The following is a 14,786-nucleotide window of genomic DNA, read 5'->3' as shown; positions in this document are numbered from 1 at the left end:
GAGAAGAAATTTCTCCTTATCACAGTCTTAAATCAGATACCCCTTATTTTTAAAGTATGCCCCCTAGTTTTAAACTCCTCTGGGAGGGGGAAACATCCTCTCAACATCCACCCTGTCAGACTCCTCAGAATCTTATATTTTTCAATAAGATCACCTCCCATTCTTCTAAACTCTAATGAGTATAGGCCCGACCTGTTCAACCTGTCCTCAAGATAACCCCCTCACCTCAGGAATCAGCCTAGTTTGAGCCTTCTTTGAACTGCTTCTAATGCAATTATATCCTTTTTCAAATAAGGAGACCAAAACTGTACACAGTATCCCAGATGCAGTCTTATTAAGGCCCTGTACAGCTTTGGCAACTGTCAGCTGTAGCAAGTGTTCCTAAATGAGGCTCGAAATCCTGTGAAATGGCTGTAATTTGAAAAGACAACTGAGTTTAGAATGCACTCCTTCCTGTGGCTGACAAAGTGCCACTAACTCAACGTTAGAATGTGTAAAGGAGAAGATGCGAAAGAAGGCACTGCTTCATCCGAACCTTCCTTACTCCTCAGGCCTGGTCCATTATTTTTAATTTAATTTTTATTTTGCTCAGCTAAGCCTTAGCCAGCTATTTCAGACATATTTGGCCATTGGAATCCCAGAAAGAATTTTTAAAGTAGAGGACACAATGCTGGCATTGTGCTCCGCTGATGGTGGGCCGCTGTGGAATTTGGTCCTTTCTGTGATTATTGAAAGTCCTGGGCAATCTCCCGCAGTTCGGAATTAATCTCAGCCGAGGTTGAGGATAGGACACTGGCTGGCAGCCGGGAGGCTGGGAAGCTGCTGTTCACATCTAGTAAGTGCGCCTTCGGTTAAATTTTGTGTCACTGACTGCACCTGTTCTTGCTGTGCTGAAGTTGTTTTATTTGTGAGACATTTTTGGGGATCTCTTTCTCTCAAGTTTAAGTAGTGTGGCTATAAAACTTGAAACCCTGCGTAGTCTGTATCCTTCCAGATGGCAACCTGAAGGCTGATGACGGGCGTATATCGAGCAGGCGGCCACTGTATCAAATGGGGGACCTTTAAAGAGAAAGATGAACTAGTACAGTATCCACTTTTAATTCTGAATGCATCCAGTTTAAGAATAAAAGTAAACTTTGGTCGCAAACTCACCAAGGCCATCTCACTTCACTGTGGGGGCATTTTATTTCCTTGAATGAGAAAACAGGGAACCAAAAAGTACAAAAGATAAAACAGAAACAGCACAACTTTGGGATTGCAGCTGTAAACAGCCTGTACTATGGGATGTAAAGTGCTGCTTCGAATAAATAGAAGGGAAAGAGAAACGGAATTTTAAGATAGAATTTTGCGTTTTGAGTTTTTGAGTAAACTGGTAGTTAATTTGCTGCTTTGTCAGCCACAATTTTATCTTTGTGGCTCTTTGCCTGTCTGTTTAATTCTGCCCATAATTCTGTCTATCTAACTCTCTCTGTCTATCTATCTGTCCCTCTCTATTTGTCTCTGTCTCTCTTATCTATCTATCTGTCTGTCTGTCTATCTAACTCTGTCCATCTGTCTGTCTCTCTCTATTTGTCTCTCTGTCTCTTTATCTATCTGTCTATCTAACTCTGTCTATCTGTCTGTCTCTCTATATTTGTCTCTCTGTCTCTCTATCTATCTGTCTGTCAGTCTACCTAACTCTGTCCATCTGTCTGTCTCTATCTGTCTCTCTGTCTCTCTATCTGTCTGTCTATCTAACTCTCTCTGTCTATCTGTCTGTCTCTCTCTATGTGTCTCTCTGTCTCTCTATCTGTCTGTCTATCTAACTCTCTCTGTCTATCTGTCTGTCTCTCTCTATTTGTCTCTCTGTCTCTCTATCTATCTGTCTGTCTGTCTATTCAACTCCGTCCATCTGTCTATGTAACTCTTTGGCCGGGATTTTCCAGCCCTGCAATGGGGTGGTGAGCCAGTCAAATCTCCGTTGATTCCGGTAGGACTGGAAGAGCCTGCTGGCTTGGAAAATCCTGCCCTATCTGTCTGTCTGTCTCTGCCTAACTATCTGTCTGTCTGTCTGTCTCTATCTAGCTATCTGTTTGTCTGTCTGTCTGTCTCTACCTAACTATCTGTCTGTCTGTCTGTCTCTATCTAGCTATCTGTCTGTCTGTCTCTATCTAGCTATCTGTCTGTCTGTCTCTATCTAGCTATCTGTCTGTCTGTCTCTATCTAGCTATCTGTTTGTCTGTCTCTATCTAGCCATCCGTCTATCTGTCCACAGTAAAACCTGGATGAGTTGAATCCTAGGGGATCCGCCCATAAATTTGTGCTAAGCAGAGATTTGTAATAGCCAAGGAGGCCCCATCCCCACATGAATGTTTCTCTATGTAACTCGATATACCTACAAACATGGCCTGTATCAAAAACAACAGATTCAAAGGCCAAATGAAAACACAGGAAGGCAATAAATGTTTGAAGAAGTCTTTATTCAATTTGTTCAGACTTTACAATGGCCTGACCGTGTAAAAGGCTGGAGCTCGGCATTGAAAAATGCCCATTGCTCCATGGTTTCACGCTCTTGTGTGGTCTAACTCCTCTCTGATTGCTTGGCGTGGTTATATGACAAGCTTAGACAAGCTCAGCTAATCTGGAGTTACCAGTGTGAAATTTTGGCTTATCGCGGGCATTGCTTTATCACCGGCACCGTTCTAGCGATTTGCTATTCTGATTCATTGCGATTTCACCGTTCGTAACTCTCTGTCTCTATGTATTTATTGATCTAATTATCTGTCTGTCCATCTCACTCTATCTATCTACCTAGTCATCCGTCCGCCCATCCATCTGTCTGTCCGTCCGTCTGTCCGCCTGTCTGCCCATCCACCCGCCTATCCGTCTGTCTGTCTGTCCGTCCGTCTGTCCGCCTGTCTGCCCATCCACCCGCCTATCTGTCTGTCTGTCCGTCTGTCCGCCTGTCTGCCCATCCACCCGCCTATCCGTCTATCTACCAACCTCTTTGCTGATAAGAACAAGAGGCAGATGAAGTACTAATTGAAAGTATAATGATCTACCCACTTAATTAGGGCTATAATATTTTGAGTGGTTGCTAACACTTCATTCCTTAGCAAATCATCAATGAACGCAAAAAGAAAAAGATTTGAAATCTGGAAACCAAAACTGGAAATGTCTGGCACCATCTGTGGGGAAAGCGAGGTCAGGCAGCATAGTGCTTCCAACTTCATTCCTTGTTTTCAAATCAGCGGGAAATTCGGATCCTTGTTAAATCCCTGCTCTGAAATGAATGGGGTGATGAGTAGCTGAGCTACACAAGGTGCTTCCCTGGCACCTTGGTCCTGGTCAGTGCTGATCTTGGCCAGAGCAGTGGATGGGTGTTTCCGTTAACCTGGGCATTCCTGAGCTAAGGAGAACAGCTAGGCAGTGTTTCCCATTCCCAATCACTTGCTGGGCATGCATGTGTGTTGGATGTGGAGCGAGGATGGAATCAGACTCCACTATGACCTCCTCCATGGTCACATATCCAGCTAATACTGTCTAATCCACATGTGATTCAGATATTTGAACAGGGAGCTGGATAAGCACTCGAAGGAGGTAGAACTAGAGGAGATGCTGATAGATGAAGAGAGATAGGAGGGGACACATGTGGAGCATAAACACCTGTGCAGACCAGTTGGTCCAAATTGTCCGTCTCTGTGCTGTAAATTCTATGTAAAAAATAAGGGGATGCCAGTTTGTGACATGAGTAAAACAAAGTGTGTATTTTATAGTGTATTAGTTGTCTTTAGTCTGATAGGATGTGGGGGACCTGGGATGGATATTTCCTCCACACATTATCTGTGACAGAAATTGTATACCGTTCTTTATAAAAGGCTTTTAAGATTTATTACATGCACCTAAGGAAATCAGCTCCTTCCTGTATTGGTGCTTCCAGATCTAATCTATACGTTGAGCTGCTGTCAATAATTGTTGACTGATCTTTGGATGATATAGCTCTAGAAGAAGGCATCCACAAACTGAAAGGCCTCTTAGATTGTGGCGTTATCAGCTGGTAAAGTAAACTACTCTTATATAGGTGTTACAGCAACCTGAGAGTTGCAGGCAATGAATATTATGTTGGAGATTGTCATCTTAAGAGCATCATTAGAATGTTCTGCATGGCTAATTGCTTGGCAAGACTGTAGACAAAATCTTTTATATCGTGAGTTGTGATAAAAAGTGTTTTTTAGTACAGTAAAGCAGGGGACTCACGGAAATGTATGTTTACCTCAGACTTTGTGTATACCTGAGAGCTACAACAAAAATAACTTGCATTGTATAATACCTTTAACTTAGTCAGCCTCCCCAACTGGGGGCTTCACAGGAGTGTTCTGAACCAAATTTGACACCTATATGAAGGTATAGGTCAGGTAATGAGGTAGGTTTTAAGGAGGAGAGGGAAGTAGAGATATTTATGCAGGGAATTACAGAACTGAGCACCTAGACAAGTGAAGGCACGGCCACCGATGGTGGAGTGATGAAACTGGGGCAACTGCTAGAGGACAGAATAGGAGGTTAGCGTTAGAAAGAGCGTTTAAAGCAATTTTCACATGTCCAGTTTTTCATCTTGTTCAGAGTCAATTGGAAAGTCTGTCAAGAGTGAGGAAAGGTGAAAAATCACTTTGTGTTTTAAGAGATCCCTTCTCAGGTTATAGTTTGCCTAAATTCAAACCAGGCAGGTTGACTCTGATTGGACAAGGCATTGCCCTGGGGAATGAACCAGAGAATGGCTGTTCATTGAACAAAATAGGGGACAGCATCCTCTGGTTCATTCCCCAGGGCAATGCCTTGACCAATCAGAGCCCACTTGCCCACCAATAGAGAGTACTCTCTTCTCATGAAGTATAAATTGCTGTTCCCTTTACATTTGGTATTCTTGTGACGAGTGCACGACAAAAAGCTTTGACATGTCTCTTTTCTCAGCGATACTCACGTTCTATTTGTTTTTTTTAAAAAAAAACTCTCAGGAAGGGCTGGAAGCAACTTTTCTTTTTGTTGCAAAAGTCAAGGAAAACTCAGTGGAGATTTTGTTTGCATTTAACTTTCCCTGAGTGTAATTCTGGCAGTGACGACAGTTTACTGTCAATACCACAGGTCTACATGGGGCACAGCCCAGAACTGCCAGTGGGTCCAAGTCAAAGTCAAGCTCTTACAACCACGCTCTTCATCAAAGCAACTGAGACTTGGACTGGGCGCTTGATGGTTATTTTAGGCTTGTTAAAAAAAATTTGCCCCCCAAGTTATTGCTTCTAAAGACTGATGGACTTTTTCCAGACTTCCACGACACTACTGTGTATAACTCAGCATTGGGAATGTCCCCTGCTGGCTAGCCGCGCAAGAGGGGGCATATAAAATGCATCTCTGCTTTCACATGGTGTGCGTGTGGCCCCATTTGGTTTCACTGATGGGGTAGGAGGTGAGGGTGAGGGCAAGAAAGTGCCAATGTGTGTCAGCTCCCCTGCTAAGTCACCTGAGACCATCCCAGGATTACCATTCCCAGAAAGGAGGAGGTATATTTGAAGGAGAAAATTAATCGGCAAAAGTTCGCAGAGCTCCTAATTGCAAGCCTGCGATTCTGAAACTAGTCCCAGCATGATACCGTTGGTCATTAAAACTTAAAGGGCGGAATTTTCCCAGGATTGCACTGAGTGCGGTAAAACGCAATCCTACCCGCCGATGAAAATGGTGGGGGTGTTCACGCCGTATCTTCCCGAGCCCGCCTCATTATATTTTCACTCCCGTGAAACATGCCGTTGTCATGGCGGGTGGGCTGTTATTTGCCCGCTCACCACCACCCTGCTGTTCCATCATGCCAGCCACCATCTTTAAAAGGCAGCCGCCAGCAAAGCACTCATCACCACCAGCTCATCGCCGCTGCCTGGGAGACATGGCCAGCAAAGGCAAAAAGACTGCAGCCCCGCCCCCCCCACCGCCGCATCAACAACAGGTCCCTCGAGCGACTGCTGGATGCTGTGGAGGCCCGTCAGGATGTGTCCTACCCCCCACTCTGGCCGCAGGATGGGTAGCAATGTCACCAACCCAGCTTGGGAGGCATTGGCAGCGGTGGTCAGCCAACACCCTTCAGAGGAGGACAGCCACCCAGTGCCGCAAAGGGGTGAATGATCTCCTCTGTTCCGTCAGGGTAAGTCACTCTTTTCATCACTCCCAACTCTCACACTCACAAACCCATCACACATCCACAGGGCCCTCACTCACTGCCAGGGGAAGGGACATCAACATTCACTTTCCCTCACACACCTTCATTGTCCTCATCCTGTCCATGGCACCACTCACCATCCACACAGGCCAGGCATACTTATCATCTGGCCCGGCAGGCGTCCTGATACACTCTCTCCACCTCTATCCATGCAGGACAAACTGGCTCACAACAGGAGGGAAAGGTCGCAGGCAGGTGGAGGGATGCTGGATATCAAAGTTCTGACAGAATTCAAAAACTGAGCCATCCAGCTGACCGGCAATGGACGGGACCAGTCCTGTGCTGATGGTGAGGTTGGCGCTGCTCTACCAAGTGAGGATCCAGCAGTGCAACATCCATCAGACAACCATGCTGTGAGCGATGTGTCCTCTTTCACAGGCCACTGCCATGCACTAATTATCTCTTCTTATTTTTGTAGGCACATCTGCCAAACAGCCAACAGACTCCATAACCTTCAGTTTCTAATCAAGCCCTGAAGAAACCTCTGAAGAGGAATCTGAAGGTACCCTCCATCAGTGCAGAGACCCACCTCGGTGGGACCTAGCTTTAGAGTAGCCCTGGGATCTGGTGAGCTCATCACACTTTCTGATCCACAGGAGATGGAGGCGGGGACTTCCCAGGTCCCCGACACTCGGAGGACTGCAGGAGGCCAGAACGTTGTTGAGTCTGAGTCAGACGACGAGCCTCTGGAATCAGTCATGTCTCAGTTGCTGGAGCTGCAAAGGCAAACTCGGGAACATCAGGAAGGGATGTCCGCTGCTCTCCTCAGATTGCAAGGCATGATGGAGGAGTCTGTCTGTCTTCAGGCTGAGGTCAAAGCGCCGGCATCGCAACACACCGAGGTCAACACTGGCAGGATGGCAGCTGCCATGGAGACCTTGGTCCAGGATGTCATTCCTGCACTGCTGTGCGGGCTTAACTCCATCACTGATGCTATAGTTGGCCTCCAACAGTGTGTACATGAGAGGGGTGCTGGGCAGCTCGATCTCACTCCAGCTACCCCTTCTGCTCACAGAGTCAGCCAGGGGCCCTCAGGCACCAATAGGGAGGAGGATCGGCAGGTGCACGCTCTGGGGCCATCCACCCAGGTGACTCTGGGAGTGACCGGCCCATCCGAATCTCCTCTTCCTGTGACCTCCATAGATCCAGCTTCACAGGCCGAGGAGGGTGCCACTGCCACACAGCAGGACACCGAAAGCAGGCTGGGGCCCTCCAAGTCTTGGCCTTCCAGAAGACGCCCGCCAAAGTCATCACAGACAAGGCATCACAGTCAGCAGGCTGTCTCCACCTCTGCTGTGGATGTCCGGGGAGCACCAAGACCTAATGGCAGGGTTAGGAAAGTTAGGTGAAGATAGTTGCACAGCATGCGCATGGGTGTTGATCACTTGTACATACTGTTCACTATTGCCAATAAACTCACAAGAATGTCTCTCTGCCTGTGGCTCCTTGTTCTGATGAGCAGTGTTGTCACTCAGATATGAAACCTTTCTGCACAAGATAAAAGGCAGGTGTCTCAGTCCAGGGCCTCTTCCCTGTGTCTGTGCAGCCTTCAGACCACAGTGATGGTCCAGCCTTACACTCCTCGGAAACATTACTGATGCCTGCACCTTGGCAGTGCTGGTCATTGCTGCCAGAATGTAGTGGGCAGACACCACAGAGTTCTGTCATACTCTCTGTGTGCTCTCAACACTTTTTAAGGTGGGGCTGGTCCCCATCACATCAGCATCTGCAACCAGTGATGCTGTGCACCAGCTCCTGAAGGGCTAAGGTGCTGAAGGCGGACACAGCATCAGCTGTGTCTAAAGTTTCATGGCTGCGTCTCAGATGGCCCTGATCATGGAACGCAAGCAAGCTGCCCTCAGCCAGACAGGAGTCAGACATTCTCAGAGGCTATGTGAAGATCTATGGAATGTCCTCACTGTATGTTGTCATCATCCTCCTGCGTTCGAGTGATTATTAGGGCCTCCACTGCATCTCCATGACAGGAGCATTCTCTCAGAGGGCATTGACGTTGAGATAAGCCAGACTGGAGTCAAACGTTCACAACTGCGAAGTGAGGATCTACGGGGACACCTCACTGGATGTCGTCATCATCCTCCACAAATCTGGCAGCTATGAGGGCCTCCCTAGTGTGCCTGCCTCATCTAGCCAGTGCGAGAGACTCATCCACGTCATCATCACCACCGCGGACTCCCTCACCCTCATCCCTGTCAGCATCCTCCTCATTGGAGGAGACATGCAGCTCCTCCATCTCCTACTCTGCCAGCTCCTCACCCTGTTGCAGCACCAGGTTGTAAAGAGCGCAGCAGATGACGACGATGTGTGACACCCTTTGTGGACTGTATTGCAGGGCTCCACTAGACCAGTCCATGCATCGGAACCACATTTTCAGCATCCTGATGGTCTGCTCCATCAAGCTGCAAGCTGCTGCTTGAGCCTTATTATAGCGTTGCTCTGTTGCAGCCTGAGGCCACTGCATAGGTGTCATCAGCCACGGCCTCTGCGGGTAGCCCTTGTCCCCAAGGAGCCAACCCTGCAGCCTCTGTGGACCCTGGAAGACTGTAAGGATCTGCGAGTGACTCAGGATGTAGGCGTCATGCACATTCCCTGGAAACTGTGTCCATACCTGCAGGATGTGTTTCTGGTGGTCGCATACCAGCTGCACGTTCAGTGAGTGGAAGCCCTTACAGTTGATGAAGTCCAGTGAGTGTAGCAGTGGAGACCTGAGCGCCACATGAGTGCAGTCAATTGCACCCTGCACCTATGGGAATCCTGAGATCAGGGCGAATCCAATGGCCCTTGCATCCTGGCTGTCCTGTTCCCAGGCGAAATGCACAAAGCTGTGTGGCATGGAGAAGATGGTATCTGTGACCTCATGGGTGCATTTGTGTGGGGCGGAATGTGAACTCCCACAGAGGTCACCTGTGGAGCCCTGAAAGGAGCCACTGGCATAGAAATTGAGCACTGCAGTCACTTTGACATCCACTGGCAGTGGATGCCCTCCATGTCCCCTTGGCACCAAGTCCTGCAGTAAGTGGCAAGTGTGAGCCACCTGGTCCCTAGACATGCGCAGTCATCAGCGACACTGGTTCTCAGTCACCTGCAGGAATGGCAGGCGGCATCTATAGACCCTGGGTGTCGCTGGGCGCTGACCAGCCGCAGCTCGCTGTCCCTCCTGGACAGTGTGTGCAGGGGCCCCTGCTGCCCCTTCTTCATGAGGTTGCTGCTCCTGCCTTTGTGCGGCCAGGAGCTTCAGTCGCTCTCTTCTCAGTCTTCTACGCTCTCTGTAGGCCATCAGGCACACAGCTAAGTCACCAGGATCCATCAGCTTGGCGTAGTCCTCCTGCAGCATGAAAGGGAGAGAGACATGGTTACCATGGCTGTACTTAGCACATTTGCTGGCCCTGTGTGACCGCCCCTCAACGCTCCCCAGAAAGTGCTGGTCACCCCTCGGATGGCCAGAGATGAATGTGCTGCATGGCTGCCCTATCAACCTGCGAGATGAGGGACACTGGTCCAAACCAGGATGCTGAGATTGCAAGGGGCTGTGAGTGCCTCCAGCAGTGACTGCTACATGGCCAGCGTTGGCAAGGAGATTGTACAACGTGTGCAGTCCAACTGCTCTGTGGTCCAATAAAGTGGTGGCAGACTCGAAGTCAGTGCTGGGTGGGTGTGGGGGGGCATAAGGGTGGGGGGTAAGATATGGAGCACTTGGTGGCCCTTTGTTGCCTCCTCATTGCTTGTACGGGTGGGCAGTCTAGGAGCCTGACCCCAATCATATCACTGTGGCTGCGCCTGATCTGTCTTAGTTGCAGAGGTATGGTCAGTTTATACAGGTGTCCCTAATGCGTGGCCACTTCCCTCGCTTACCCCCCCCCCCCCCCCCCCCCGCAATTGCCTGTGTGCTGGATGCAACGCTAGGGCAGCACTTTACCCCTCCTCTCCCTGCCCTCAGCAGTCACCTCCGAGGCTGGCCAGCACTTGCCCCAGGACATTCCCCCTCAGCAGTCACCTGCGGGGGCCAGGCATCAGTTTCCTCCACACACACACCCCCACCCCCCCCCCCCACCCAGCACCCTGAGGCCTGTAAACAATGGGCGAGCTGTGGTGAACGCTGCTGCTCACTTACATCAGTTCCCCCAAAGTGAAGGCCGCCAAATGCACCTTGCCTGTGCGCTGTTGTGAAACACGTCGGCGTGCTTTCCCGCTGATTTAGATAGATGATATGGCGGGGTTTCCAAGCGCCTGGTGGGATGGTCTTTTAATTATATGCTAATTTATTACAATTAGCTCCCCGCCGATCGATGGCGGGGATTGGTGGCCCATTGGAAGGCTGAGCGGAAGGTCGTGACCTACCTTCACGCTGTCGTGAAGTGGGTCCCGCTACATTTTCCACGCGCACCGCCACCACCTATCACACCTGCCGCCAGTGGGCTCGGAAAATTCCGCCCTAGCTCTACAACATAAGGCAAAATACTGAGGATGCTGGAAGCCTGAAATATCAACAGAAAATCTTTGGAAGTACTCAGCAGGTCAGGCAGCATCTGTGGAGAGACAAACAGAGTTAGTGTTTCAGGCCCATGGGTCTTGGCAAAAGTCAGCATTTGTTGCTGTGCAGCACTCTCTCAGTACTGCACTAACGCGTCAACTTAGGTTATGTGCTGAAGTCTCTGATCTGGGGCTTGAGCCCCCAATTTCCTGACTCAGGGAGAAGTTGCCAAATGACTGACCAAACCGAACCAATGATAAAGGAAAATGCTTGGCTTCACACCCGCAGCATGTGAACGTGTGTCTGTGTGTGTTTTTTTAATTCTTTCATGGGATGTGAGTGTCACTGGCTTGGCCACCATTTATTGCCCATCCCTTATTGCCCTTGAGAAGGTGGTGGTGAGCTGCCTTCTTGAACCGCTTCAGTCCATGTGGTGTAGGTACAGCCACAGTGCCGTTAGGAAGGGAGTTCCAGGATTTTGATCTGGCAACAGTGAATGAATGGTGATATGGTTCCCAGACCAGATGATGAGTGATTTGGAGGGGAACTTGCAGGTTGTAGTGTTCCCGTGCATCTGCTGCCCTTGTCCTTTTAGGTGGTAAAGGCTGGAGTTTGGAAGGTGCTGTCGAAGGAGCCATGGTGAGTTGCTGTAGTGCATCTTGTATGTAGTACACACAGCTGCCAGTGTGAGCCAGTGGTGGAGGGAGTGAATATTTAAGATGGTGGATGGGTGCTGATCAAGTGGCTTCTTTGTCCTGGATGGTATCGAATGTTGTAGGAGCTGCACTCATCCAGGCAAGTGAGGAGTATTGCATCACACTCCTGATTTGTGCCTTGTAGATGGTGGACAGGCTTTGGGGAGTCAGGAGGTGAGTTATTCACTGTGGGATTCTAGCCTCCGACCAGCTCTTGTAGCCACAGTGTTTATATGGTTAGTCCAGTTCAGTTTCTGATCAATGGTAACCCCCAGGATGTTGATAGTGGGGGATTCAGCGATGGTAATGCCATTAAATGTCAAGGGGAGATGGTTAAATTCTGTTGCTGGAGATTGCTGTTGCTTGGCACTTGTGTGACACAAATGTTACTTGTTAGTTATCAGCCCAAGCCTGAATGTTGCCCAGGTCTTGCTGTGATGGACACAGACTGGCTCAGCATGGGTTCGTGTTAACTGATGTTATGGAGTTACCACACATCCTGGGGTCTGGCATCAGGTCCAGGCCTCACTGATTTAGACATATTGGCACCTTCTCCATCTACAGTTGTGATGACTGAGCCAAAGTTAATGAACATTTCAATGATGTGTTTGACTTTTCTCAATAACTACATGGTTTAGAGCATGAAGTCATTCCCCTTGGTGATTGAGAGCTGTTCAGGCGAGTTTATTGTTGCTAATCCTGTCCAGTGGAATGCTCAGCACGCCCATGATGCCAAACTCTTGCCAAATGGCATTGAGTTGATTATTATATACCAATCATTGAGATTAAATTCTTGTGCGTGGGAGAAGCGCCTGCAGTCATTATTTACTGTATTTCATTTGGAGTTAATCTAATCAAACTGCTGACTCCTTTTTTAAGGTAACCTATTATTCCCTCTACTTCCCTTTCTGGTCTTTGTGCATCAAGTACCAACTAAAGCCAAGATCGACACAGCTTGTGACCAACACTAGGCTGGTGCTACTCTCGAACAACTGAAAGTTGCAGAGGAAAGGAGCACAGTAGGTTTACCAACTCGGGTTGAAGATATCGAAAAGCAAAATACTGCAGTTGCTGGAAATCTGAAATAAAAACAGAAAAATGTTTGAAATCCTCAGTGTCTTGAGGAGAGAGAAACAGAGTTAAAGTTTCAGACCTGGGAAAAGTTAGAAAAGTAATAATTCTGAGCAACGAGTGTGTGGGACCAAAGACAAAAGGAAGGCCTGTGATAGGGTGGAATACAGGAGAGACTGAATGACAGAAGAGTTCACCTTCCAGGACCAAAGATGGGGCAAAAAAAGAAACAAAGACTCAGATCTTCCTGTCCCCGGATGGTCGGTGACTGGATATATCCCAGAAAATGTGCGACTGGGCCCTTGGAAGTCCCAATGCAAGGACACACGGGAACCCCTGATGGGCACTTCCCCTACTCCCTGGGACCCTGCCAAAAAGTCTCCAACCGTGAGTTAGAGTCAGAGACATTGGTGGGCTCCAACTCACCTACCTGGATAGTTACCCAGGGAATGTTAGGCTGAAAATAAACCATGTCTAACTCCGGGGTAACTAGACATCTAACACCCCCGCCCCGACTCCCCCCGAACCCCCGATTCCCCCACCAACCCTTGACTCTCCCAACCCCCCGATTCCCCCAAACTTCCAATTCCACCCAACCCTTCGACTGCCTCCTGAGCCTCCGATTCCCCTGAACCATCCAACTCCTCTCTGACCCCCCTACCCTTCTGAGCCCCCTGACCCACCAACTCCCCTGAACCCTCCAACTCCCTCCGACCTCCGCCCCCCCCCCGACCCCCCACCAATCCTCTGACCACCCTCCCTCGATCCTCCGACTCCCCTCTGGCCCTCTGACTCTCCCCCTGGCTCTCTGTGCTGTAAAAAGGGGGTAGTGTCTTGGCTCCTCCACCCCGAAGATCCTGCACTACAAGGCAGGACTCTGAGAACAGGTACGCTCCGCGTTTCTGAAGAGATCCGGTTTGGAAGTCCAGGCCTGAATTGCGGAACTCTGGCACTGAGTCAGGAAATAGGAGTGGAGGGGCAATCCGCCGGTGATCACCACTGCTCAGGAGATTCAGCCCAAACAAACAAAAGATGTGCCGAGAGCAGAGGGGCAACTGTCTGAAAGTGAAAATATGAGAAAAACACAAATAAGCAAAGAAGAGGAAAAAAAAAACTGAGGTAGAGATTATGGTTTGAAATTGTTTTTCATAAATGAAACTATCATCGATTGTCGCAAAAACCCAAATGGCTCATTATTGTCCTTTAGGAAGGAAATCTGCTGTCTTTACCCAGTCAGGCCTACATGTGACTCCGGACGTAATGTGGTTGACTCTGAACTGCCCTCTGAAATGGCCCCAGCAAGGCACTCAGTTGTACAGAAAAGTCAAAAATGAATAAAGCTGAGCAGACTACCTGGCAACAACTTAGGCACCAGAAAGAACAATGGTTCACCTTGCCCTGTTCACCCTGCAAAGTCCTCCTTACTAACATCAGGGGGCTTGTGCCAAAATTGGGAGAGCTGTCTCACAGACTATTCAAGCAACAGCCTGACATAGACATATTCACAGGATTATACTTTATAGATAATGTCACACAAGCCACCATCACCATCTCTGGGTATGTCCTGTCCCACCCGCAGGACAAACCCAGCAGAGGTGGTGGCACAGTGGTATTCAGTCAGGAGGGAGTTGCCCTGGGAGTCCTCAACATAGACTCCCGACCCCATGAAGCCTCATGGTATCAGGTCAAACAATGACAAAAAATCTCCTACTGATTACCACGTACTGCCCACCTTCAGCTAATGGGTCAGTACTCCTCTCTGTTGAGCATCACTTGGAGGAAGCACTGAGGGCGGAAAGGGTGCAGAATGTACACTGGGTGGGAGACTTCAATGAGTTGATAGCACCACTATTGATCAATCTAGCCAAGTCCTAAAGGACATAGCTGCTAGACTAGGTCTGCAGCAGGTGTTGAAGGAACCAACAAGAAAGAAAAATATACGAGATCTTATCATCAATATACCTGCTGCAGATGCATCTGTCTATGACATGTTTGGTAGGAGTAACCATTGTACAGTCCTTGTAGAGACAAAGTCCTGTCTTTACACTGAGCGTACCCTCCATTTTGTTGTGTGGCACTACTACCATGCTAAAGGGAATAGATTCAGAACTGATTTCGCAACTCAAAACAGGACACCCATGGGGTGCTGTGGGCCGTCAGTAACATCAGAATTGTACTCAACCATAATCTGTAATCGCTTCATCCAGTGTATTCCTCACTCTATCATTACAATCAGGCCAAGGGATCAACCCTGGTTCAATAATAGATGCAGAAAGCACGCCAGGAGCAA

The 14,786-nt window shown here is 48.8% G+C and overlaps 1 protein-coding gene across 1 annotated transcript in view; it reads left to right on the top strand.

Annotated features, from left to right (window-relative positions):
* Positions 1-772: 772 nt before the first annotated feature.
* sema3b (sema domain, immunoglobulin domain (Ig), short basic domain, secreted, (semaphorin) 3B) overlaps positions 773-14,786 on the top strand; it is a 428,874-nt gene continuing 414,860 nt past the window's right edge. The window contains exon 1 of the mRNA XM_041191338.1: positions 773-835. The gene's annotated coding sequence lies outside the window, so the exon portion shown is untranslated. The remainder of the gene's footprint in view (positions 836-14,786) is intronic.

This window comes from Carcharodon carcharias, chromosome 7 (genome assembly GCF_017639515.1).
Source record: "Carcharodon carcharias isolate sCarCar2 chromosome 7, sCarCar2.pri, whole genome shotgun sequence".
NCBI classification, from domain to species: Eukaryota; Metazoa; Chordata; class Chondrichthyes; order Lamniformes; family Lamnidae; genus Carcharodon; species Carcharodon carcharias.
This window is presented reverse-complemented; position numbering and strand designations above follow the sequence as displayed.